Source organism: Pristiophorus japonicus, unplaced genomic scaffold, assembly GCF_044704955.1.
Source record: "Pristiophorus japonicus isolate sPriJap1 unplaced genomic scaffold, sPriJap1.hap1 HAP1_SCAFFOLD_99, whole genome shotgun sequence".
Lineage (NCBI taxonomy): Eukaryota > Metazoa > Chordata > Chondrichthyes > Pristiophoridae > Pristiophorus > Pristiophorus japonicus.
Window position 1 is genome coordinate 1,384,649 of NW_027254919.1, and position 25,987 is coordinate 1,410,635.

Genomic DNA, 25,987 nt, shown 5'->3' on the forward strand with positions numbered 1-25,987 from the left:
ACGTGCGTTGGCATTGCAATGCATTCATGCAAAATGCTTGGCATGAAAAGAAAATGCAACGTTTTGTTGAGTGCAAACCATGTACTGCATGCATTTCAAAAGGCGTTGCATTTATTCATCCTGAGGAATGCATATTGCACAGATAATCTCAGCACACATTATGCAGCATGAAACAGCAAACTAATTTCTGCTCTGCTGATTGGAACAGGTAACTGCCGGTTGAACACACGATTTGAAAACTCGACTTGCAGATCAAGCATCAATGTCAAAGGCAACAAAACTGCAAACCTGCAGTTTTTTACTTGTTTGACCTGAATTTCCAGCAGCTGGGACAACAACCATTCAGGCTCCCCTGAGATTTGAACCAGGATTGCTGGAGTTAAGTGTCCAGAGTGCTCACCATTTCACCATGGAATCAACTACGGTCGCCCATTTGAAACATTCCTCAAAATCTACAAAATCAACTCCAACATTACACTTTGGATTGATATTTTTGCATTCACAGCGTCAGTTTCACCTATTTACGGTCTGTTAATTATTGATGCAGAGCAATTCACACAGATGCCGTTGAGGCTATGGGTTCTCAAATAGCTGTTTCTGTTTCAAACTGTTCAGCACAGATTGTACTTCAGTCTTGCCAGGTAAAACGTGTGTTAGCATTGCAATGCATTCATGCAAAATGCTTGGCATGAAAAGAAAATGCAACGTTTTGTTGAGTGCAATCCATGCATTTCAAAAGGCATTGCGTTTATTCATGCTGCGGAGTGCATATTGCACAGATAATCTCAGCACACATTGTGCAGGCAAAGGCAGCATTAAACAGTAAACTAATTTCTACTCTGCTGATTGGAACAGGTAACTGCCGGTTGAACACACGATTTGAAAACTCAACTTGCAGATCAAGCATCAATGACAAAGGCAACAAAACTGCCAAACAGCAGCCTTCTACATGCTTGGTCCAAATTTTCAGCAGCTGGGACAACAAACATTCAGGTTCCACCGAGATTTGAACTCGGATCGCTGGATTCAGAGTCCAGAGTGCTCACCATTACACCATGGAACCAACTATGCCAAAACATTTGAAAGCTTTCTCAAAATCTGCCAAATCAATTCCAACATTACACTTTGGATTGTCCTTTTTGCATTCACAGCGTCAGTTTCACCGATTTGCGGTCTGTTAATTATCGATGCAGAGCAATTCACACAGATGCCGTTGAGGCAATGGCTTCTCATAATATCTGTTTCTGTTTCACACTGTTCAGCACAGATTGTACTTCAGTCTTGGCAGGTAAAACGTGCGTTGGCATTGCAATGCATTCATGCATAATGCTTGGCATGAAAAGAAAATGCAACGTTTTGTTGAGTGCAAACCATGTACTGCATGCATTTCAAAAGGCGTTGCATTTATTCATCCTGAGGAATGCCTATTGCACAGATAATCTCAGCACACATTATGCAGCATGAAACAGCAAACTAATTTTTCCTCTGCTGATTGGAACAGGGAACTGCCGGTTGAACACACGATTTGAAAACTCGACTTGCAGATCAAGCATCAATGTCAAAGGCAACAAAACTGCAAACCTGCAGTTTTTTACTTGTTTGACCTGAATTTCCAGCAGCTGGGACAACAAGCATTCAGGCTCCCCTGAGATTTGAACCAGCATTGCTAGAGTTTAGAGTCCAGAGTGCTCACCATTTCACCATGCAATCAACTACGGTCGCCCATTTGAAACATTCCTCAAAATCTACAAAATCAACTCCAACATTACACTTTGGATTGATATTTTTGCATTCACAGCGTCAGTTTCACCTATTTACGGTCTGTTAATTATCGATGCAGAGCAATTCACACAGATGCCGTTGAGGCTATGGGTTCTCAAATAGCTGTTTCTGTTTCAAACTGTTCAGCACAGATTGTACTTCAGTCTTGCCAGGTAAAACGTGTGTTAGCATTGCAATGCATTCATGCAAAATGCTTGGCATGAAAAGAAAATGCAACGTTTTGTTGAGTGCAATCCATGCATTTCAAAAGGCATTGCGTTTATTCATGCTGCGGAGTGCATATTGCACAGATAATCTCAGCACACATTGTGCAGGCAAAGGCAGCATTAAACAGCAAACTAATTTCTACTCTGCTGATTGGAACAGCTAACTGCCGGTTGAAAACTGGACTTAGAGATCAATCATCAATGACAAAGGCAACACAACTACCAAACAGCAGCCTTCTACATGCTTGGTGCAAATTTTCAGCAGCTGGGACAACAAACATTCAGGCTCCCCTGAGATTTGAACGAGGATTGCTAGAGTTTAGAGTCCAGAGTGCTCACCATTACACCATGGAACCAACTATGCCAAAACATTTGAAAGCTTTCTCAAAATCTGCCAAATCAATTCCAACATTACACTTTGGATTGTCCTTTTTGCATTCACAGCGTCAGTTTCACCGATTTACGGGCTGTTAATTATCGATGCAGAGCAATTCACACAGATGCCGTTGAGGCAATGGCTTCTCATAATATCTATTTCTGTTTCACACTGTTCAGCACAGATTGTACTTCAGTCTTGGCAGGTAAAACGTGCGTTGGCATTGCAATGCATTCATGCAAAATGCTTGGCATGAAAAGAAAATGCAACGTTTTGTTGAGTGCAAACCATGTACTGCATGCATTTCAAAAGGCGTTGCATTTATTCATCCTGAGGAATGCATATTGCACAGATAATCTCAGCACACATTATGCAGCATGAAACAGCAAACTAATTTCTGCTCTGCTGATTGGAACAGGTAACTGCCGGTTGAACACACGATTTGAAAACTCGACTTGCAGATCAAGCATCAATGTCAAAGGCAACAAAACTGCAAACCTGCAGTTTTTTACTTGTTTGACCTGAATTTCCAGCAGCTGGGACAACAACCATTCAGGCTCCCCTGAGATTTGAACCAGGATTGCTGGAGTTAAGTGTCCAGAGTGCTCACCATTTCACCATGGAATCAACTACGGTCGCCCATTTGAAACATTCCTCAAAATCTACAAAATCAACTCCAACATTACACTTTGGATTGATATTTTTGCATTCACAGCGTCAGTTTCACCTATTTACGGTCTGTTAATTATTGATGCAGAGCAATTCACACAGATGCCGTTGAGGCTATGGGTTCTCAAATAGCTGTTTCTGTTTCAAACTGTTCAGCACAGATTGTACTTCAGTCTTGCCAGGTAAAACGTGTGTTAGCATTGCAATGCATTCATGCAAAATGCTTGGCATGAAAAGAAAATGCAACGTTTTGTTGAGTGCAATCCATGCATTTCAAAAGGCATTGCGTTTATTCATGCTGCGGAGTGCATATTGCACAGATAATCTCAGCACACATTGTGCAGGCAAAGGAAGCATTAAACAGCAAACTAATTTCTACTCTGCTGATTGGAACAGCTAACTGCCGGTTGAACACACGATTTGAAAACTCGACTTGCAGATCAAGCATCAATGACAAAGGCAACAAAACTGCCAAACAGCAGCCTTCTACATGCTTGGTCCAAATTTTCAGCAGCTGGGACAACAAACATTCAGGTTTCACCGAGATTTGAACTCGGATCGCTGGATTCAGAGTCCAGAGTGCTCACCATTACACCATGGAACGAACTATGCCAAAACATTTGAAAGCTTTCTCAAAATCTGCCAAATCAATTCCAACATTACACTTTGGATTGTCCTTTTTGCATTCACAGCGTCAGTTTCACCGATTTGCGGTCTGTTAATTATCGATGCAGAGCAATTCACACAGATGCCGTTGAGGCAATGGCTTCTCATAATATCTGTTTCTGTTTCACACTGTTCAGCACAGATTGTACTTCAGTCTTGGCAGGTAAAACGTGCGTTGGCATTGCAATGCATTCATGCATAATGCTTGTCATGAAAAGAAAATGCAACGTTTTGTTGAGTGCAAACCATGTACTGCATGCATTTCAAAAGGCGTTGCATTTATTCATCCTGAGGAATGCCTATTGCACAGATAATCTCAGCACACATTATGCAGCATGAAACAGCAAACTAATTTTTCCTCTGCTGATTGGAACAGGGAACTGCCGGTTGAACACACGATTTGAAAACTCGACTTGCAGATCAAGCATCAATGTCAAAGGCAACAAAACTGCAAACCTGCAGTTTTTTACTTGTTTGACCTGAATTTCCAGCAGCTGGGACAACAAGCATTCAGGCTCCCATGAGATTTGAACCAGGATTGCTAGAGTTTAGAGTCCAGAGTGCTCACCATTTCACCATGCAATCAACTACGGTCGCCCATTTGAAACATTCCTCAAAATCTACAAAATCAACTCCAACATTACACTTTGGATTGATATTTTTGCATTCACAGCGTCAGTTTCACCTATTTACGGTCTGTTAATTATCGATGCAGAGCAATTCACACAGATGCCGTTGAGGCTATGGGTTCTCAAATAGCTGTTTCTGTTTCAAACTGTTCAGCACAGATTGTACTTCAGTCTTGCCAGGTAAAACGTGTGTTAGCATTGCAATGCATTCATGCAAAATGCTTGGCATGAAAAGAAAATGCAACGTTTTGTTGAGTGCAATCCATGCATTTCAAAAGGCATTGCGTTTATTCATGCTGCGGAGTGCATATTGCACAGATAATCTCAGCACACATTGTGCAGGCAAAGGCAGCATTAAACAGCAAACTAATTTCTACTCTGCTGATTGGAACAGCTAACTGCCGGTTGAACACACGATTTGAAAACTCGACTTGCAGATCAAGCATCAATGACAAAGGCAACAAAACTGCCAAACAGCAGCCTTCTACATGCTTGGTCCAAATTTTCAGCAGCTGGGACAACAAACATTCAGGTTCCACCGAGATTTGAACTCGGATCGCTGGATTCAGAGTCCAGAGTGCTCACCGTTACACCATGGAACCAACTATGCCAAAACATTTGAAAGCTTTCTCAAAATCTGCCAAATCAATTCCAACATTACACTTTGGATTGTCCTTTTTGCATTCACAGCGTCAGTTTCACCGATTTACGGGCTGTTAATTATCGATGCAGAGCAATTCACACAGATGCCGTTGAGGCAATGGCTTCTCATAATATCTATTTCTGTTTCACACTGTTCAGCACAGATTGTACTTCAGTCTTGGCAGGTAAAACGTGCGTTGGCATTGCAATGCATTCATGCAAAATGCTTGGCATGAAAAGAAAATGCAACGTTTTGTTGAGTGCAAACCATGTACTGCATGCATTTCAAAAGGCGTTGCATTTATTCATCCTGAGGAATGCCTATTGCACAGATAATCTCAGCACACATTATGCAGCATGAAACAGCAAACTAATTTTTCCTCTGCTGATTGGAACAGGGAACTGCCGGTTGAACACACGATTTGAAAACTCGACTTGCAGATCAAGCATCAATGTCAAAGGCAACAAAACTGCAAACCTGCAGTTTTTTACTTGTTTGACCTGAATTTCCAGCAGCTGGGACAACAAGCATTCAGGCTCCCCTGAGATTTGAACCAGGATTGCTAGAGTTTAGAGTCCAGAGTGCTCACCATTTCACCATGGAATCAACTACTGTCGCCCATTTGAAACATTCCTCAAAATCTACAAAATCAACTCCAACATTACACTTTGGATTGATATTTTTGCATTCACAGCGTCAGTTTCACCTATTTACGGTCTGTTAATTATCGATGCAGAGCAAATCACACAGATGCCGTTGAGGCTATGGGTTCTCAAATAGCTGTTTCTGTTTCAAACTGTTCAGCACAGATTGTACTTCAGTCTTGCCAGGTAAAACGTGTGTTAGCATTGCAATGCATTCATGCAAAATGCTTGGCATGAAAAGAAAATGCAACGTTTTGTTGAGTGCAATCCATGCATTTCAAAAGGCATTGCGTTTATTCATGCTGCGGAGTGCATATTGCACAGATAATCTCAGCACACATTGTGCAGGCAAAGGCAGCATTAAACAGTAAACTAATTTCTACTCTGCTGATTGGAACAGGTAACTGCCGGTTGAACACACGATTTGAAAACTCGACTTGCAGATCAAGCATCAATGAGAAAGGCAACAAAACTGCCAAACAGCAGCCTTCTACATGCTTGGTCCAAATTTTCAGCAGCTGGGACAACAAACATTCAGGTTCCACCGAGATTTGAACTCGGATCGCTGGATTCAGAGTCCAGAGTGCTCACCATTACACCATGGAACCAACTATGCCACAACATTTGAAAGCTTTCTCAAAATCTGCCAAATCAATTCCAACATTACACTTTGGATTGTCCTTTTTGCATTCACAGCGTCAGTTTCACCGATTTGCGGTCTGTTAATTATCGATGCAGAGCAATTCACACAGATGCCGTTGAGGCAATGGCTTCTCATAATATCTGTTTCTGTTTCACACTGTTCAGCACAGATTGTACTTCAGTCTTGGCAGGTAAAACGTGCGTTGGCATTGCAATGCATTCATGCATAATGCTTGGCATGAAAAGAAAATGCAACGTTTTGTTGAGTGCAAACCATGCACTGCATGCATTTCAAAAGGCGTTGCATTTATTCATCCTGAGGAATGCCTATTGCACAGATAATCTCAGCACACATTATGCAGCATGAAACAGCAAACTAATTTTTCCTCTGCTGATTGGAACAGGGAACTGCCGGTTGAACACACGATTTGAAAACTCAACTTGCAGATCAAGCATCAATGTCAAAGGCAACAAAACTGCAAACCTGCAGTTTTTTACTTGTTTGACCTGAATTTCCAGCAGCTGGGACAACAAGCATTCAGGCTCCCCTGAGATTTGAACCAGGATTGCTAGAGTTTAGAGTCCAGAGTGCTCACCATTTCACCATGGAATCAACTACGGTCGCCCATTTGAAACATTCCTCAAAATCTACAAAATCAACTCCAACATTACACTTTGGATTGATATTTTTGCATTCACAGCGTCAGTTTCACCTATTTACGGTCTGTTAATTATCGATGCAGAGCAATTCACACAGATGCCGTTGAGGCTATGGGTTCTCAAATAGCTGTTTCTGTTTCAAACTGTTCAGCACAGATTGTACTTCAGTCTTGCCAGGTAAAACATGTGTTAGCATTGCAATGCATTCATGCAAAATGCTTGGCATGAAAAGAAAATGCAACGTTTTGTTGAGTGCAATCCATGCATTTCAAAAGGCATTGCGTTTATTCATGCTGCGGAGTGCATATTGCACAGATAATCTCAGCACACATTGTGCAGGCAAAGGCAGCATTAAACAGCAAACTAATTTCTACTCTGCTGATTGGAACAGCTAACTGCCGGTTGAACACACGATTTGAAAACTCGACTTGCAGATCAAGCATCAATGACAAAGGCAACAAAACTGCCAAACAGCAGCCTTCTACATGCTTGGTCCAAATTTTCAGCAGCTGGGACAACAAATATTCAGGTTCCACCGAGATTTGAACTCAGATCGCTGGATTCAGAGTCCAGAGTGCTCACCATTACACCATGGAACCAACTATGCCAAAACATTTGAAAGCTTTCTCAAAATCTGCCAAATCAATTCCAACATTACACTTTGGATTGTCCTTTTTGCATTCACAGCGTCAGTTTCACCTCTTTACGGTCTGTTAATTATCGATGCAGAGCAATTCACACAGATGCCGTTGAGGCAATGGCTTCTCATAATATCTGTTTCTGTTTCACACTGTTCAGCACAGATTGTACTTCAGTCTTGCCAGGTAAAACGTGTGTTGGCATTGCAATGCATTCATGCATAATGCTTGGCATGAAAAGAAAATGCAACGTTTTGTTGAGTGCAAACCATGTACTGCATGCATTTCAAAAGGCGTTGCATTTATTCATCCTGAGGAATGCCTATTGCACAGATAATCTCAGCACACATTATGCAGCATGAAACAGCAAACTAATTTTTCCTCTGCTGATTGGAACAGGGAACTGCCGGTTGAACACACGATTTGAAAACTCGACTTGCAGATCAAGCATCAATGTCAAAGGCAACAAAACTGCAAACCTGCAGTTTTTTACTTGTTTGACCTGAATTTCCAGCAGCTGGGACAACAAGCATTCAGGCTCCCCTGAGATTTGAACCAGGATTGTTAGAGTTTAGAGTCCAGAGTGCTCACCATTTCACCATGGAATCAACTACTGTTGCCCAATTGAAACATTCCTCAAAATCTACAAAATCAACTCCAACATTACACTTTGGATTGATATTTTTGCATTCACAGCGTCAGTTTCACCTATTTACGGTCTGTTAATTATCGATGCAGAGCAAATCACACAGATGCCGTTGAGGCTATGGGTTCTCAAATAGCTGTTTCTGTTTCAAACTGTTCAGCACAGATTGTACTTCAGTCTTGCCAGGTAAAACGTGTGTTCGCATTGCAATGCATTCATGCAAAATGCTTGGCATGAAAAGAAAATGCAACGTTTTGTTGAGTGCAATCCATGCATTTCAAAAGGCATTGCGTTTATTCATGCTGCGGAGTGCATATTGCACAGATAATCTCAGCACACATTGTGCAGGCAAAGGCAGCATTAAACAGCAAACTAATTTCTACTCTGCTGATTGGAACAGCTAACTGCCGGTTGAACACACGATTTGAAAACTCGACTTGCAGATCAAGCATCAATGACAAAGGCAACAAAACTGCCAAACAGCAGCCTTCTACATGCTTGGTCCAAATTTTCAGCAGCTGGGACAACAAACATTCAGGTTCCACCGAGATTTGAACTCGGATCGCTGGATTCAGAGTCCAGAGTGCTCACCATTACACCATGGAACCAACTATGCCAAAACATTTGAAAGCTTTCTCAAAATCTGCCAAATCAATTCCAACATTACACTTTGGATTGTCCTTTTTGCATTCACAGCGTCAGTTTCACCTCTTTACGGTCTGTTAATTATCGATGCAGAGCAATTCACACAGATGCCGTTGAGGCAATGGCTTCTCATAATATCTGTTTCTGTTTCACACTGTTCAGCACAGATTGTACTTCAGTCTTGGCAGGTAAAACGTGCGTTGGCATTGCAATGCATTCATGCATAATGCTTGGCATGAAAAGAAAATGCAACGTTTTGTTGAGTGCAAACCATGTACTGCATGCATTTCAAAAGGCGTTGCATTTATTCATCCTGAGGAATGCCTATTGCACAGATAATCTCAGCACACATTATGCAGCATGAAACAGCAAACTAATTTTTCCTCTGCTGATTGGAACAGGGAACTGCCGGTTGAACACACGATTTGAAAACTCGACTTGCAGATCAAGCATCAATGTCAAAGGCAACAAAACTGCAAACCTGCAGTTTTTTACTTGTTTGACCTGAATTTCCAGCAGCTGGGACAACAAGCATTCAGGCTCCCCTGAGATTTGAACCAGGATTGCTAGAGTTTAGAGTCCAGAGTGCTCACCATTTCACCATGGAATCAACTACTGTCGCCCATTTGAAACATTCCTCAAAATCTACAAAATCAACTCCAACATTACACTTTGGATTGATATTTTTGCATTCACAGCGTCAGTTTCACCTATTTACGGTCTGTTAATTATCGATGCAGAGCAAATCACACAGATGCCGTTGAGGCTATGGGTTCTCAAATAGCTGTTTCTGTTTCAAACTGTTCAGCACAGATTGTACTTCAGTCTTGCCAGGTAAAACGTGTGTTAGCATTGCAATGCATTCATGCAAAATGCTTGGCATGAAAAGAAAATGCAACGTTTTGTTGAGTGCAATCCATGCATTTCAAAAGGCATTGCGTTTATTCATCCTGCGGAGTGCATATTGCACAGATAATCTCAGCACACATTGTGCAGGCAAAGGCAGCATTAAACAGTAAACTAATTTCTACTCTGCTGATTGGAACAGGTAACTGCCGGTTGAACACACGATTTGAAAACTCGACTTGCAGATCAAGCATCAATGACAAAGGCAACAAAACTGCCAAACAGCAGCCTTCTACATGCTTGGTCCAAATTTTCAGCAGCTGGGACAATAAACATTCAGGTTCCACCGAGATGTGAACTCAGATCGCTGGATTCAGAGTCCAGAGTGCTCACCATTACACCATGGAACCAACTATGCCAAAACATTTGAAAGCTTTCTCAAAATCTGCCAAATCAATTCCAACATTACACTTTGGATTGTCCTTTTTGCATTCACAGCGTCAGTTTCACCTCTTTACGGTCTGTTAATTATCGATGCAGAGCAATTCACACAGATGCCGTTGAGGCAATGGCTTCTCATAATATCTGTTTCTGTTTCACACTGTTCAGCACAGATTGTACTTCAGTCTTGGCAGGTAAAACGTGCGTTGGCATTGCAATGCATTCATGCATAATGCTTGGCATGAAAAGAAAATGCAACGTTTTGTTGAGTGCAAACCATGTACTGCATGCATTTCAAAAGGCGTTGCATTTATTCATCCTGAGGAATGCCTATTGCACAGATAATCTCAGCACACATTATGCAGCATGAAAAAGCAAACTAATTTTTCCTCTGCTGATTGGAACAGGGAACTGCCGGTTGAACACACGATTTGAAAACTCGACTTGCAGATCAAGCATCAATGTCAAAGACAACAAAACTGCAAACCATCAGTTTTTTACTTGTTTGACCTGAATTTCCAGCAGCTGGGACAACAAGCATTCAGGCTCCCCTGAGATTTGAACCAGGATTGCTAGAGTTTAGAGTCCAGAGTGCTCACCATTTCACCATGGAATCAACTACGGTCGCCCATTTGAAACATTCCTCAAAATCTACAAAATCAACTCCAACATTACACTTTGGATTGATATTTTTGCATTCACAGCGTCAGTTTCACCTATTTACGGTCTGTTAATTATCGATGCAGAGCAATTCACACAGATGCCGTTGAGGCTATGGGTTCTCAAATAGCTGTTTCTGTTTCAAACTGTTCAGCACAGATTGTACTTCAGTCTTGCCAGGTAAAACGTGTGTTCGCATTGCAATGCATTCATGCAAAATGCTTGGCATGAAAAGAAAATGCAACGTTTTGTTGAGTGCAATCCATGCATTTCAAAAGGCATTGCGTTTATTCATGCTGCGGAGTGCATATTGCACAGATAATCTCAGCACACATTGTGCAGGCAAAGGCAGCATTAAACAGCAAACTAATTTCTACTCTGCTGATTGGAACAGGTAACTGCCGGTTGAACACACGATTTGAAAACTCGACTTGCAGATCAAGCATCAATGACAAAGGCAACAAAACTGCCAAACAGCAGCCTTCTACATGCTTGGTCCAAATTTTCAGCAGCTGGGACAACAAACATTCAGGTTCCACCGAGATTTGAACTCGGATCGCTGGATTCAGAGTCCAGAGTGCTCACCATTACACCATGGAACCAACTATGCCAAAACATTTGAAAGCTTTCTCAAAATCTGCCAAATCAATTCCAACATTACACTTTGGATTGTCCTTTTTGCATTCACAGCGTCAGTTTCACCGATTTGCGGTCTGTTAATTATCGATGCAGAGCAATTCACACAGATGCCTTGAGGCAATGGCTTCTCATAATATCTGTTTCTGTTTCACACTGTTCAGCACAGATTGTACTTCAGTCTTGGCAGGTAAAACGTGCGTTGGCATTGCAATGCATTCATGCAAAATGCTTGGCATGAAAAGAAAATGCAACGTTTTGTTGAGTGCAAACCATGTACTGCATGCATTTCAAAAGGCGTTGCATTTATTCATCCTGAGGAATGCATATTGCACAGATAATCTCAGCACACATTATGCAGCATGAAACAGCAAACTAATTTCTGCTCTGCTGATTGGAACAGGTAACTGCCGGTTGAACACACGATTTGAAAACTCGACTTGCAGATCAAGCATCAATGTCAAAGGCAACAAAACTGCAAACCTGCAGTTTTTTACTTGTTTGACCTGAATTTCCAGCAGCTGGGACAACAACCATTCAGGCTCCCCTGAGATTTGAACCAGGATTGCTGGAGTTGAGAGTCTAGAGTGCTCACCATTTCACCATGGAATCAACTACGGTCGCCCCTTTGAAACATTCCTCAAAATCTACAAAATCAACTCCAACATTACACTTTGGATTGATATTTTTGCATTCACAGCGTCAGTTTCACCTATTTACGGTCTGTTAATTATTGATGCAGAGCAATTCACACAGATGCAGTTGAGGCTATGGGTTCTCAAATAGCTGTTTCTGTTTCAAACTGTTCTGCACAGATTGTACTTCAGTCTTGCCAGGTAAAACGTGTGTTAGCATTGCAATGCATTCATGCAAAATGCTTGGCATGAAAAGAAAATGCAACGTTTTGTTGAGTGCAATCCATGCATTTCAAAAGGCATTGCGTTTATTCATGCTGCGGAGTGCATATTGCACAGATAATCTCAGCACACATTGTGCAGGCAAAGGCAGCATTAAACAGCAAACTAATTTCTACTCTGCTGATTGGAACAGCTAACTGCCGGTTGAACACACGATTTGAAAACTCGACTTGCAGATCAAGCATCAATGACAAAGGCAACAAAACTGCCAAACAGCAGCCTTCTACATGCTTGGTCCAAATTTTCAGCAGCTGGGACAACAAACATTCAGGTTCCACCGAGATTTGAACTCGGATCGCTGGATTCAGAGTCCAGAGTGCTCACCATTACACCATGGAACCAACTATGCCAAAACATTTGAAAGCTTTCTCAAAATCTGCCAAATCAATTCCAACATTACACTTTGGATTGTCCTTTTTGCATTCACAGCGTCAGTTTCACCGATTTACGGTCTGTTAATTATCGATGCAGAGCAATTCACACAGATGCCGTTGAGGCAATGGCTTCTCATAATATCTGTTTCTGTTTCACACTGTTCAGCACAGATTGTACTTCAGTCTTGCCAGGTAAAACGTGCGTTGGCATTGCAATGCATTCATGCATAATGCTTGGCATGAAAAGAAAATGCAACGTTTTGTTGAGTGCAAACCATGTACTGCATGCATTTCAAAAGGCGTTGCATTTATTCATCCTGAGGAATGCATATTGCACAGATAATCTCAGCACACATTATGCAGCATGAAACAGCAAACTTATTTCTGCTCTGCTGATTGGAACAGGTAACTGCCGGTTGAACACACGATTTGAAAACTCGACTTGCAGATCAAGCATCAATGTCAAAGGCAACAAAACTGCAAACCTGCAGTTTTTTACTTGTTTGACCTGAATTTCCAGCAGCTGGGACAACAACCATTCAGGCTCCCCTGAGATTTGAACCAGGATTGCTGGAGTTGAGAGTCCAGAGTGCTCACCATTTCACCATGCAATCAACTACGGTCGCCCATTTGAAACATTCCTCAAAATCTACAAAATCAACTCCAACATTACACTTTGGATTGATATTTTTGCATTCACAGCGTCAGTTTCACCTATTTACGGTCTGTTAATTATCGATGCAGAGCAATTCACACAGATGCCGTTGAGGCTATGGGTTCTCAAATAGCTGTTTCTGTTTCAAACTGTTCAGCACAGATTGTACTTCAGTCTTGCCAGGTAAAACGTGTGTTAGCATTGCAATGCATTCATGCAAAATGCTTGGCATGAAAAGAAAATGCAACGTTTTGTTGAGTGCAATCCATGCATTTCAAAAGGCATTGCGTTTATTCATGCTGCGGAGTGCATATTGCACAGATAATCTCAGCACACATTGTGCAGGCAAAGGCAGCATTAAACAGCAAACTAATTTCTACTCTGCTGATTGGAACAGCTAACTGCCGGTTGAACACACGATTTGAAAACTCGACTTGCAGATCAAGCATCAATGACAAAGGCAACAAAACTGCCAAACAGCAGCCTTCTACATGCTTGGTCCAAATTTTCAGCAGCTGGGACAACAAACATTCAGGTTCCACCGAGATTTGAACTCGGATCGCTGGATTCAGAGTCCAGAGTGCTCACCATTACACCATGGAACCAACTATGCCAAAACATTTGAAAGCTTTCTCAAAATCTGCCAAATCAATTCCAACATTACACTTTGGATTGTCCTTTTTGCATTCACAGCGTCAGTTTCACCTCTTTACGGTCTGTTAATTATCGATGCAGAGCAATTCACACAGATGGCTTCTCATAATATCTGTTTCTGTTTCACACTGTTCAGCACAGATTGTACTTCAGTCTTGCCAGGTAAAACGTGCGTTGGCATTGCAATGCATTCATGCATAATGCTTGGCATGAAAAGAAAATGCAACGTTTTGTTGAGTGCAAACCATGTACTGCATGCATTTCAAAAGGCGTTGCATTTATTCATCCTGAGGAATGCCTATTGCACAGATAATCTCAGCACACATTATGCAGCATGAAACAGCAAACTAATTTTTCCTCTGCTGATTGGAACAGGGAACTGCCGGTTGAACACACGATTTGAAAACTCGACTTGCAGATCAAGCATCAATGTCAAAGGCAACAAAACTGCAAACCTGCAGTTTTTTACTTGTTTGACCTGAATTTCCAGCAGCTGGGACAACAAGCATTCAGGCTCCCCTGAGATTTGAACCAGGATTGCTAGAGTTTAGAGTCCAGAGTGCTCACCATTTCACCATGGAATCAACTACTGTCGCCCATTTGAAACATTCCTCAAAATCTACAAAATCAACTCCAACATTACACTTTGGATTGATATTTTTGCATTCACAGCGTCAGTTTCACCTATTTACGGTCTGTTAATTATCGATGCAGAGCAATTCACACAGATGCCGTTGAGGCTATGGGTTCTCAAATAGCTGTTTCTGTTTCAAACTGTTCAGCACAGATTGTACTTCAGTCTTGCCAGGTAAAACGTGTGTTCGCATTGCAATGCATTCATGCAAAATGCTTGGCATGAAAAGAAAATGCAACGTTTTGTTGAGTGCAATCCATGCATTTCAAAAGGCATTGCGTTTATTCATGCTGCGGAGTGCATATTGCACAGATAATCTCAGCACACATTGTGCAGGCAAAGGCAGCATTAAACAGCAAACTAATTTCTACTCTGCTGATTGGAACAGGTAACTGCCGGTTGAACACACGATTTGAAAACTCGACTTGCAGATCAAGCATCAATGACAAAGGCAACAAAACTGCCAAACAGCAGCCTTCTACATGCTTGGTCCAAATTTTCAGCAGCTGGGACAACAAACATTCAGGTTCCACCGAGATTTGAACTCGGATCGCTGGATTCAGAGTCCAGAGTGCTCACCATTACACCATGGAACCAACTATGCCAAAACATTTGAAAGCTTTCTCAAAATCTGCCAAATCAATTCCAACATTACACTTTGGATTGTCCTTTTTGCATTCACAGCGTCAGTTTCACCGATTTGCGGTCTGTTAATTATCGATGCAGAGCAATTCACACAGATGCCTTGAGGCAATGGCTTCTCATAATATCTGTTTCTGTTTCACACTGTTCAGCACAGATTGTACTTCAGTCTTGGCAGGTAAAACGTGCGTTGGCATTGCAATGCATTCATGCAAAATGCTTGGCATGAAAAGAAAATGCAACGTTTTGTTGAGTGCAAACCATGTACTGCATGCATTTCAAAAGGCGTTGCATTTATTCATCCTGAGGAATGCATATTGCACAGATAATCTCAGCACACATTATGCAGCATGAAACAGCAAACTAATTTCTGCTCTGCTGATTGGAACAGGTAACTGCCGGTTGAACACACGATTTGAAAACTCGACTTGCAGATCAAGCATCAATGTCAAAGGCAACAAAACTGCAAACCTGCAGTTTTTTACTTGTTTGACCTGAATTTCCAGCAGCTGGGACAACAACCATTCAGGCTCCCCTGAGATTTGAACCAGGATTGCTGGAGTTGAGAGTCTAGAGTGCTCACCATTTCACCATGGAATCAACTACGGTCGCCCCTTTGAAACATTCCTCAAAATCTACAAAATCAACTCCAACATTACACTTTGGATTGATATTTTTGCATTCACAGCGTCAGTTTCACCTATTTACGGTCTGTTAATTATTGATGCAGAGCAATTCACACAGATGCAGTTGAGGCTATGGGTTCTCAAATAGCTGTTTCTGTTTCAAACTGTTCTGCACAGATTGTACTTCAGTCTTGCCAGGTAAAACGTGTGTTAGCATTGCAATGCATTCATGCAAAATGCTTGGCATGAAAAGAAAATGCAACGTTTTGTTGAGTGCAATCCATGCATTTCAAAAGGCATTGCGTTTATTCATGCTGCGGAGTGCATATTGCACAGATAATCTCAGCACACATTGTGCAGGCAAAGGCAGCATTAAACAGCAAACTAATTTCTACTCTGCTGATTGGAACAGCTAACTGCCGGTTGAACACACGATTTGAAAACTCGACTTGCAGATCAAGCATCAATGACAAAGGCAACAAAACTGCCAAACAGCAGCCTTCTACATGCTTGGTCCAAATTTTCAGCAGCTGGGACAACAAACATTCAGGTTCCACCGAGATTTGAACTCGGATCGCTGGATTCAGAGTCCAGAGTGCTCACCATTACACCATGGAACCAACTATGCCAAAACATTTGAAAGCTTTCTCAAAATCTGCCAAATCAATTCCAACATTACACTTTGGATTGTCCTTTTTGCATTCACAGCGTCAGTTTCACCGATTTACGGTCTGTTAATTATCGATGCAGAGCAATTCACACAGATGCCGTTGAGGCAATGGCTTCTCATAATATCTGTTTCTGTTTCACACTGTTCAGCACAGATTGTACTTCAGTCTTGCCAGGTAAAACGTGCGTTGGCATTGCAATGCATTCATGCATAATGCTTGGCATGAAAAGAAAATGCAACGTTTTGTTGAGTGCAAACCATGTACTGCATGCATTTCAAAAGGCGTTGCATTTATTCATCCTGAGGAATGCATATTGCACAGATAATCTCAGCACACATTATGCAGCATGAAACAGCAAACTAATTTCTGCTCTGCTGATTGGAACAGGTAACTGCCGGTTGAACACACGATTTGAAAACTCGACTTGCAGATCAAGCATCAATGTCAAAGGCAACAAAACTGCAAACCTGCAGTTTTTTACTTGTTTGACCTGAATTTCCAGCAGCTGGGACAACAACCATTCAGGCTCCCCTGAGATTTGAACCAGGATTGCTGGAGTTGAGAGTCCAGAGTGCTCACCATTTCACCATGCAATCAACTACGGTCGCCCATTTGAAACATTCCTCAAAATCTACAAAATCAACTCCAACATTACACTTTGGATTGATATTTTTGCATTCACAGCGTCAGTTTCACCTATTTACGGTCTGTTAATTATCGATGCAGAGCAATTCACACAGATGCCGTTGAGGCTATGGGTTCTCAAATAGCTGTTTCTGTTTCAAACTGTTCAGCACAGATTGTACTTCAGTCTTGCCAGGTAAAACGTGTGTTAGCATTGCAATGCATTCATGCAAAATGCTTGGCATGAAAAGAAAATGCAACGTTTTGTTGAGTGCAATCCATGCATTTCAAAAGGCATTGCGTTTATTCATGCTGCGGAGTGCATATTGCACAGATAATCTCAGCACACATTGTGCAGGCAAAGGCAGCATTAAACAGCAAACTAATTTCTACTCTGCTGATTGGAACAGCTAACTGCCGGTTGAACACACGATTTGAAAACTCGACTTGCAGATCAAGCATCAATGACAAAGGCAACAAAACTGCCAAAGAGCAGCCTTCTACATGCTTGGTCCAAATTTTCAGCAGCTGGGACAACAAACATTCAGGTTCCACTGAGATTTGAACTCGGATCGCTGGATTCAGAGTCCAGAGTGCTCACCATTACACCATGGAACCAACTATGCCAAAACATTTGAAAGCTTTCTCAAAATCTGCCAAATCAATTCCAACATTACACTTTGGATTGTCCTTTTTGCATTCACAGCGTCAGTTTCACCGATTTACGGGCTGTTAATTATCGATGCAGAGCAATTCACACAGATGCCGTTGAGGCAATGGCTTCTCATAATATCTATTTCTGTTTCACACTGTTCAGCACAGATTGTACTTCAGTCTTGGCAGATAAAACGTGCGTTGGCATTGCAATGCATTCATGCAAAATGCTTGGCATGAAAAGAAAATGCAACGTTTTGTTGAGTGCAAACCATGTACTGCATGCATTTCAAAAGGCGTTGCATTTATTCATCCTGAGGAATGCATATTGCACAGATAATCTCAGCGCACATTATGCAGCATGAAACAGCAAACTAATTTCTGCTCTGCTGATTGGAACAGGTAACTGCCGGTTGAACACACGATTTGAAAACTCGACTTGCAGATCAAGCATCAATGTCAAAGGCAACAAAACTGCAAACCTGCAGTTTTTTACTTGTTTGACCTGAATTTCCAGCAGCTGGGACAACAACCATTCAGGCTCCCCTGAGATTTGAACCAGGATTGCTGGAGTTGAGAGTCCAGAGTGCTCACCATTTCACCATGGAATCAACTACGGTCGCCCATTTGAAACATTCCTCAAAATCTACAAAATCAACTCCAACATTACACTTTGGATTGATATTTTTGCATTCACAGCGTCAGTTTCACCTATTTACGGTCTGTTAATTATTGATGCAGAGCAATTCACACAGATGCCGTTGAGGCTATGGGTTCTCAAATAGCTGTTTCTGTTTCAAACTGTTCAGCACAGATTGTACTTCAGTCTTGCCAGGTAAAACGTGTGTTAGCATTGCAATGCATTCATGCAAAATGCTTGGCATGAAAAGAAAATGCAACGTTTTGTTGAGTGCAATCCATGCATTTCAAAAGGCATTGCGTTTATTCATGCTGCGGAGTGCATATTGCACAGATAATCTCAGCACACATTGTGCAGGCAAAGGCAGCATTAAACAGCAAACTAATTTCTACTCTGCTGATTGGAACAGCTAACTGCCGGTTGAACACACGATTTGAAAACTCGACTTGCAGATCAAGCATCAATGACAAAGGCAACAAAACTGCCAAACAGCAGCCTTCTACATGCTTGGTCCAAATTTTCAGCAGCTGGGACAACAAACATTCAGGTTCCACCGAGATTTGAACTCGGATCGCTGGATTCAGAGTCCAGAGTGCTCACCATTACACCATGGAACCAACTATGCCAAAACATTTGAAAGCTTTCTCAAAATCTGCCAAATCAATTCCAACATTACACTTTGGATTGTCCTTTTTGCATTCACAGCGTCAGTTTCACCTCTTTACGGTCTGTTAATTATCGATGCAGAGCAATTCACACAGATGCCGTTGAGGCAATGGCTTCTCATAATATCTGTTTCTGTTTCACACTGTTCAGCACAGATTGTACTTCAGTCTTGCCAGGTAAAACGTGCGTTGGCATTGCAATGCATTCATGCATAATGCTTGGCATGAAAAGAAAATGCAACGTTTTGTTGAGTGCAAACCATGTACTGCATGCATTTCAAAAGGCGTTGCATTTATTCATCCTGAGGAATACCTATTGCACAGATAATCTCAGCACACATTATGCAGCATGAAACAGCAAACTAATTTTTCCTCTGCTGATTGGAACAGGGAACTTCCGGTTGAACACACGATTTGAAAACTCGACTTGCAGATCAAGCATCAATGTCAAAGGCAACAAAACTGCAAACCTGCAGTTTTTTACTTGTTTGACCTGAATTTCCAGCAGCTGGGACAACAAGCATTCAGGCTCCACCTGAGATTTGAACCAGGATTGCTAGAGTTTAGAGTCCAGAGTGCTCACCATTTCACCATGCAATCAACTACGGTCGCCCATTTGAAACATTCCTCAAAATCTACAAAATCAACTCCAACATTACACTTTGGATTGATATTTTTGCATTCACAGCGTCAGTTTCACCTATTTACGGTCTGTTAATTATCGATGCAGAGCAATTCACACAGATGCCGTTGAGGCTATGGGTTCTCAAATAGCTGTTTCTGTTTCAAACTGTTCAGCACAGATTGTACTTCAGTCTTGCCAGGTAAAACGTGTGTTAGCATTGCAATGCATTCATGCAAAATGCTTGGCATGAAAAGAAAATGCAACGTTTTGTTGAGTGCAATCCATGCATTTCAAAAGGCATTGCGTTTATTCATGCTGCGGAGTGCATATTGCACAGATAATCTCAGCACACATTGTGCAGGCAAAGGCAGCATTAAACAGCAAACTAATTTCTACTCTGCTGATTGGAACAGCTAACTGCCGGTTGAACACACGATTTGAAAACTCGACTTGCAGATCAAGCATCAATGACAAAGGCAACAAAACTGCCAAACAGCAGCCTTCTACATGCTTGGTCCAAATTTTCAGCAGCTGGGACAACAAACATTCAGGTTCCACCGAGATTTGAACTCGGATCGCTGGATTCAGAGTCCAGAGTGCTCACCATTACACCATGGAACCAACTATGCCAAAACATTTGAAAGCTTTCTCAAAATCTGCCAAATCAATTCCAACATTACACTTTGGATTGTCCTTTTTGCATTCACAGCGTCAGTTTCACCGATTTACGGGCTGTTAATTATCGATGCAGAGCAATTCACACAGATGCCGTTGAGGCAATGGCTTCTCATAATATCTATTTCTGTTTCACACTGTTCAGCACAGATTGTACTTCAGTCTTGGCAGGTAAAACGTGCGTTGGCATTGCAATGCATTCATGCAAAATGCTTGGCATGAAAAGAAAATGCAACGTTTTGTTGAGTGCAAACCATGTACTGCATGCATTTCAAAAGGCGTTGCATTTATTCATCCTGAGGAATGCATATTGCACAGATAATCTCAGCGCACATTATGCAGCATGAAACAGCAAACTAATTTCTGCTCTGCTGATTGGAACAGGTAACTGCCGGTTGAACACACGATTTGAAAACTCGACTTGCAGATCAAGCATCAATGTCAAAGGCAACAAAACTGCAAACCTGCAGTTTTTTACTTGTTTGACCTGAATTTCCAGCAGCTGGGACAACAACCATTCAGGCTCCCCTGAGATTTGAACCAGGATTGCTGGAGTTGAGAGTCCAGAGTGCTCACCATTTCACCATGGAATCAACTACGGTCGCCCATTTGAAACATTCCTCAAAATCTACAAAATCAACTCCAACATTACACTTTGGATTGATATTTTTGCATTCACAGCGTCAGTTTCACCTATTTACGGTCTGTTAATTATTGATGCAGAGCAATTCACACAGATGCCGTTGAGGCTATGGGTTCTCAAATAGCTGTTTCTGTTTCAAACTGTTCAGCACAGATTGTACTTCAGTCTTGCCAGGTAAAACGTGTGTTAGCATTGCAATGCATTCATGCAAAATGCTTGGCATGAAAAGAAAATGCAACGTTTTGTTGAGTGCAATCCATGCATTTCAAAAGGCATTGCGTTTATTCATGCTGCGGAGTGCATATTGCACAGATAATCTCAGCACACATTGTGCAGGCAAAGGCAGCATTAAACAGCAAACTAATTTCTACTCTGCTGATTGGAACAGCTAACTGCCGGTTGAACACACGATTTGAAAACTCGACTTGCAGATCAAGCATCAATGACAAAGGCAACAAAACTGCCAAACAGCAGCCTTCTACATGCTTGGTCCAAATTTTCAGCAGCTGGGACAACAAACATTCAGGTTCCACCGAGATTTGAACTCGGATCGCTGGATTCAGAGTCCAGAGTGCTCACCGTTACACCATGGAACCAACTATGCCAAAACATTTGAAAGCTTTCTCAAAATCTGCCAAATCAATTCCAACATTACACTTTGGATTGTCCTTTTTGCATTCACAGCGTCAGTTTCACCTCTTTACGGTCTGTTAATTATCGATGCAGAGCAATTCACACAGATGCCGTTGAGGCAATGGCTTCTCATAATATCTGTTTCTGTTTCACACTGTTCAGCACAGATTGTACTTCAGTCTTGCCAGGTAAAACGTGCGTTGGCATTGCAATGCATTCATGCATAATGCTTGGCATGAAAAGAAAATGCAACGTTTTGTTGAGTGCAAACCATGTACTGCATGCATTTCAAAAGGCGTTGCATTTATTCATCCTGAGGAATGCCTATTGCACAGATAATCTCAGCACACATTATGCAGCATGAAACAGCAAACTAATTTTTCCTCTGCTGATTGGAACAGGGAACTGCCGGTTGAACACACGATTTGAAAACTCGACTTGCAGATCAAGCATCAATGTCAAAGGCAACAAAACTGCAAACCTGCAGTTTTTTACTTGTTTGACCTGAATTTCCAGCAGCTGGGACAACAAGCATTCAGGCTCCCCTGAGATTTGAACCAGGATTGCTAGAGTTTAGAGTCCAGAGTGCTCACCATTTCACCATGGAATCAACTACTGTCGCCCATTTGAAACATTCCTCAAAATCTACAAAATCAACTCCAACATTACACTTTGGATTGATATTTTTGCATTCACAGCGTCAGTTTCACCTATTTACGGTCTGTTAATTATCGATGCAGAGCAAATCACACAGATGCCGTTGAGGCTATGGGTTCTCAAATAGCTGTTTCTGTTTCAAACTGTTCACCACAGATTGTACTTCAGTCTTGCCAGGTAAAACGTGTGTTAGCATTGCAATATATTCATGCAAAATGCTTGGCATGAAAAGAAAATGCAACGTTTTGTTGAGTGCAATCCATGCATTTCAAAAGGCATTGCGTTTATTCATCCTGCGGAGTGCATATTGCACAGATAATCTCAGCACACATTGTGCAGGCAAAGGCAGCATTAAACAGTAAACTAATTTCTACTCTGCTGATTGGAACAGGTAACTGCCGGTTGAACACACGATTTGAAAACTCGACTTGCAGATCAAGCATCAATGACAAAGGCAACAAAACTGCCAAACAGCAGCCTTCTACATGCTTGGTCCAAATTTTCAGCAGCTGGGACAACAAACATTCAGGTTCCACCGAGATTTGAACTCGGATCGCTGGATTCAGAGTCCAGAGTGCTCACCATTACACCATGGAACCAACTATGCCAAAACATTTGAAAGCTTTCTCAAAATCTGCCAAATCAATTCCAACATTACACTTTGGATTGTCCTTTTTGCATTCACAGCGTCAGTTTCACCGATTTGCGGTCTGTTAATTATCGATGCAGAGCAATTCACACAGATGCCGTTGAGGCAATGGCTTCTCATAATATCTGTTTCTGTTTCACACTGTTCAGCACAGATTGTACTTCAGTCTTGGCAGGTAAAACGTGCGTTGGCATTGCAATGCATTCATGCATAATGCTTGGCATGAAAAGAAAATGCAACGTTTTGTTGAGTGCAAACCATGTACTGCATGCATTTCAAAAGGCGTTGCATTTATTCATCCTGAGGAATGCCTATTGCACAGATAATCTCAGCACACATTATGCAGCATGAAACAGCAAACTAATTTTTCCTCTGCTGATTGGAACAGGGAACTGCCGGTTGAACACATGATTTGAAAACTCGACTTGCAGATCAAGCATCAATGTCAAAGGCAACAAAACTGCAAACCTGCAGTTTTTTACTTGTTTGACCTGAATTTCCAGCAGCTGGGACAACAAGCATTCAGGCTCCCCTGAGATTTGAACCAGGATTGCTAGAGTTTAGAGTCCAGAGTGCTCACCATTTCACCATGCAATCAACTACGGTCACCCATTTGAAACATTCCTCAAAATCTACAAAATCAACTCCAACATTACACTTTGGATTGATATTTTTGCATTCACAGCGTCAGTTTCACCTATTTACGGTCTGTTAATTATCGATGCAGAGCAATTCACACAGATGCCGTTGAGGCTATGGGTTCTCAAATAGCTGTTTCTGTTTCAAACTGTTCAGCACAGATTGTACTTCAGTCTTGCCAGGTAAAACGTGTGTTAGCATTGCAATGCATTCATGCAAAATGCTTGGCATGAAAAGAAAATGCAACGTTTTGTTGAGTGCAATCCATGCATTTCAAAAGGCATTGCGTTTATTCATGCTGCGGAGTGCATATTGCACAGATAATCTCAGCACACATTGTGCAGGCAAAGGCAGCATTAAACAGCAAACTAATTTCTACTCTGCTGATTGGAACAGCTAACTGCCGGTTGAACACACGATTTGAAAACTCGACTTGCAGATCAAGCATCAATGACAAAGGCAACAAAACTGCCAAACAGCAGCCTTCTACATGCTTGGTCCAAATTTTCAGCAGCTGGGACAACAAACATTCAGGTTCCACCGAGATTTGAACTCGGATCGCTGGATTCAGAGTCCAGAGTGCTCACCATTACACCATGGAACCAACTATGCCAAAACATTTGAAAGCTTTCTCAAAATCTGCCAAATCAATTCCAACATTACACTTTGGATTGTCCTTTTTGCATTCACAGCGTCAGTTTCACCGATTTACGGGCTGTTAATTATCGATGCAGAGCAATTCACACAGATGCCGTTGAGGCAATGGCTTCTCATAATATCTATTTCTGTTTCACACTGTTCAGCACAGATTGTACTTCAGTCTTGGCAGGTAAAACGTGCGTTGGCATTGCAATGCATTCATGCAAAATGCTTGGCATGAAAAGAAAATGCAACGTTTTGTTGAGTGCAAACCATGTACTGCATGCATTTCAAAAGGCGTTGCATTTATTCATCCTGAGGAATGCATATTGCACAGATAATCTCAGCGCACATTATGCAGCATGAAACAGCAAACTAATTTCTGCTCTGCTGATTGGAACAGGTAACTGCCGGTTGAACACACGATTTGAAAACTCGACTTGCAGATCGAGCATCAATGTCAAAGGCAACAAAACTGCAAACCTGCAGTTTTTTACTTGTTTGACCTGAATTTCCAGCAGCTGGGACAACAACCATTCAGGCTCCCCTGAGATTTGAACCAGGATTGCTGGAGTTGAGAGTCCAGAGTGCTCACCATTTCACCATGGAATCAACTACGGTCGCCCATTTGAAACATTCCTCAAAATCTACAAAATCAACTCCAACATTACACTTTGGATTGATATTTTTGCATTCACAGCGTCAGTTTCACCTATTTACGGTCTGTTAATTATTGATGCAGAGCAATTCACACAGATGCCGTTGAGGCTATGGGTTCTCAAATAGCTGTTTCTGTTTCAAACTGTTCAGCACAGATTGTACTTCAGTCTTGCCAGGTAAAACGTGTGTTAGCATTGCAATGCATTCATGCAAAATGCTTGGCATGAAAAGAAAATGCAACGTTTTGTTGAGTGCAATCCATGCATTTCAAAAGGCATTGCGTTTATTCATGCTGCGGAGTGCATATTGCACAGATAATCTCAGCACACATTGTGCAGGCAAAGGCAGCATTAAACAGCAAACTAATTTCTACTCTGCTGATTGGAACAGCTAACTGCCGGTTGAACACACGATTTGAAAACTCGACTTGCAGATCAAGCATCAATGACAAAGGCAACAAAACTGCCAAACAGCAGCCTTCTACATGCTTGGTCCAAATTTTCAGCAGCTGGGACAACAAACATTCAGGTTCCACCGAGATTTGAACTCGGATCGCTGGATTCAGAGTCCAGAGTGCTCACCATTACACCATGGAACCAACTATGCCAAAACATTTGAAAGCTTTCTCAAAATCTGCCAAATCAATTCCAACATTACACTTTGGATTGTCCTTTTTGCATTCACAGCGTCAGTTTCACCTCTTTACGGTCTGTTAATTATCGATGCAGAGCAATTCACACAGATGCCGTTGAGGCAATGGCTTCTCATAATATCTGTTTCTGTTTCACACTGTTCAGCACAGATTGTACTTCAGTCTTGCCAGGTAAAACGTGCGTTGGCATTGCAATGCATTCATGCATAATGCTTGGCATGAAAAGAAAATGCAACGTTTTGTTGAGTGCAAACCATGTACTGCATGCATTTCAAAAGGCGTTGCATTTATTCATCCTGAGGAATACCTATTGCACAGATAATCTCAGCA

The 25,987-nt window shown here is 41.7% G+C and overlaps 18 non-coding genes across 18 annotated transcripts; all 18 read right to left on the bottom strand.

Annotated features, from left to right (window-relative positions):
* Positions 1-991: 991 nt before the first annotated feature.
* Positions 992-1,063, bottom strand: trnaq-cug (transfer RNA glutamine (anticodon CUG)). Its single transcript has one exon. It is a non-coding gene; the product is annotated as a tRNA-Gln (tRNA).
* Positions 1,064-4,858: 3,795 nt separating this feature from the next.
* Positions 4,859-4,930, bottom strand: trnaq-cug (transfer RNA glutamine (anticodon CUG)). Its single transcript has one exon. It is a non-coding gene; the product is annotated as a tRNA-Gln (tRNA).
* A 1,221-nt stretch (positions 4,931-6,151) lies between these two features.
* Positions 6,152-6,223, bottom strand: trnaq-cug (transfer RNA glutamine (anticodon CUG)). The gene has a single exon. It is a non-coding gene; the product is annotated as a tRNA-Gln (tRNA).
* Positions 6,224-7,444: 1,221 nt separating this feature from the next.
* trnaq-cug (transfer RNA glutamine (anticodon CUG)) lies at positions 7,445-7,516 on the bottom strand. The gene has a single exon. It is a non-coding gene; the product is annotated as a tRNA-Gln (tRNA).
* A 1,221-nt stretch (positions 7,517-8,737) lies between these two features.
* On the bottom strand, positions 8,738-8,809 carry trnaq-cug (transfer RNA glutamine (anticodon CUG)). Its single transcript has one exon. It is a non-coding gene; the product is annotated as a tRNA-Gln (tRNA).
* Positions 8,810-10,030: 1,221 nt separating this feature from the next.
* trnaq-cug (transfer RNA glutamine (anticodon CUG)) lies at positions 10,031-10,102 on the bottom strand. The gene has a single exon. It is a non-coding gene; the product is annotated as a tRNA-Gln (tRNA).
* Positions 10,103-11,323: 1,221 nt separating this feature from the next.
* On the bottom strand, positions 11,324-11,395 carry trnaq-cug (transfer RNA glutamine (anticodon CUG)). Its single transcript has one exon. It is a non-coding gene; the product is annotated as a tRNA-Gln (tRNA).
* Positions 11,396-12,615: 1,220 nt separating this feature from the next.
* trnaq-cug (transfer RNA glutamine (anticodon CUG)) lies at positions 12,616-12,687 on the bottom strand. The gene has a single exon. It is a non-coding gene; the product is annotated as a tRNA-Gln (tRNA).
* Positions 12,688-13,908: 1,221 nt separating this feature from the next.
* Positions 13,909-13,980, bottom strand: trnaq-cug (transfer RNA glutamine (anticodon CUG)). Its single transcript has one exon. It is a non-coding gene; the product is annotated as a tRNA-Gln (tRNA).
* A 1,207-nt stretch (positions 13,981-15,187) lies between these two features.
* Positions 15,188-15,259, bottom strand: trnaq-cug (transfer RNA glutamine (anticodon CUG)). Its single transcript has one exon. It is a non-coding gene; the product is annotated as a tRNA-Gln (tRNA).
* Positions 15,260-16,479: 1,220 nt separating this feature from the next.
* Positions 16,480-16,551, bottom strand: trnaq-cug (transfer RNA glutamine (anticodon CUG)). Its single transcript has one exon. It is a non-coding gene; the product is annotated as a tRNA-Gln (tRNA).
* Positions 16,552-17,772: 1,221 nt separating this feature from the next.
* trnaq-cug (transfer RNA glutamine (anticodon CUG)) lies at positions 17,773-17,844 on the bottom strand. The gene has a single exon. It is a non-coding gene; the product is annotated as a tRNA-Gln (tRNA).
* Positions 17,845-19,065: 1,221 nt separating this feature from the next.
* Positions 19,066-19,137, bottom strand: trnaq-cug (transfer RNA glutamine (anticodon CUG)). Its single transcript has one exon. It is a non-coding gene; the product is annotated as a tRNA-Gln (tRNA).
* Positions 19,138-20,359: 1,222 nt separating this feature from the next.
* On the bottom strand, positions 20,360-20,431 carry trnaq-cug (transfer RNA glutamine (anticodon CUG)). The gene has a single exon. It is a non-coding gene; the product is annotated as a tRNA-Gln (tRNA).
* Positions 20,432-21,652: 1,221 nt separating this feature from the next.
* Positions 21,653-21,724, bottom strand: trnaq-cug (transfer RNA glutamine (anticodon CUG)). Its single transcript has one exon. It is a non-coding gene; the product is annotated as a tRNA-Gln (tRNA).
* Positions 21,725-22,945: 1,221 nt separating this feature from the next.
* trnaq-cug (transfer RNA glutamine (anticodon CUG)) lies at positions 22,946-23,017 on the bottom strand. Its single transcript has one exon. It is a non-coding gene; the product is annotated as a tRNA-Gln (tRNA).
* A 1,221-nt stretch (positions 23,018-24,238) lies between these two features.
* Positions 24,239-24,310, bottom strand: trnaq-cug (transfer RNA glutamine (anticodon CUG)). The gene has a single exon. It is a non-coding gene; the product is annotated as a tRNA-Gln (tRNA).
* A 1,221-nt stretch (positions 24,311-25,531) lies between these two features.
* trnaq-cug (transfer RNA glutamine (anticodon CUG)) lies at positions 25,532-25,603 on the bottom strand. Its single transcript has one exon. It is a non-coding gene; the product is annotated as a tRNA-Gln (tRNA).
* Between the last annotated feature and the right edge of the window lie 384 nt (positions 25,604-25,987).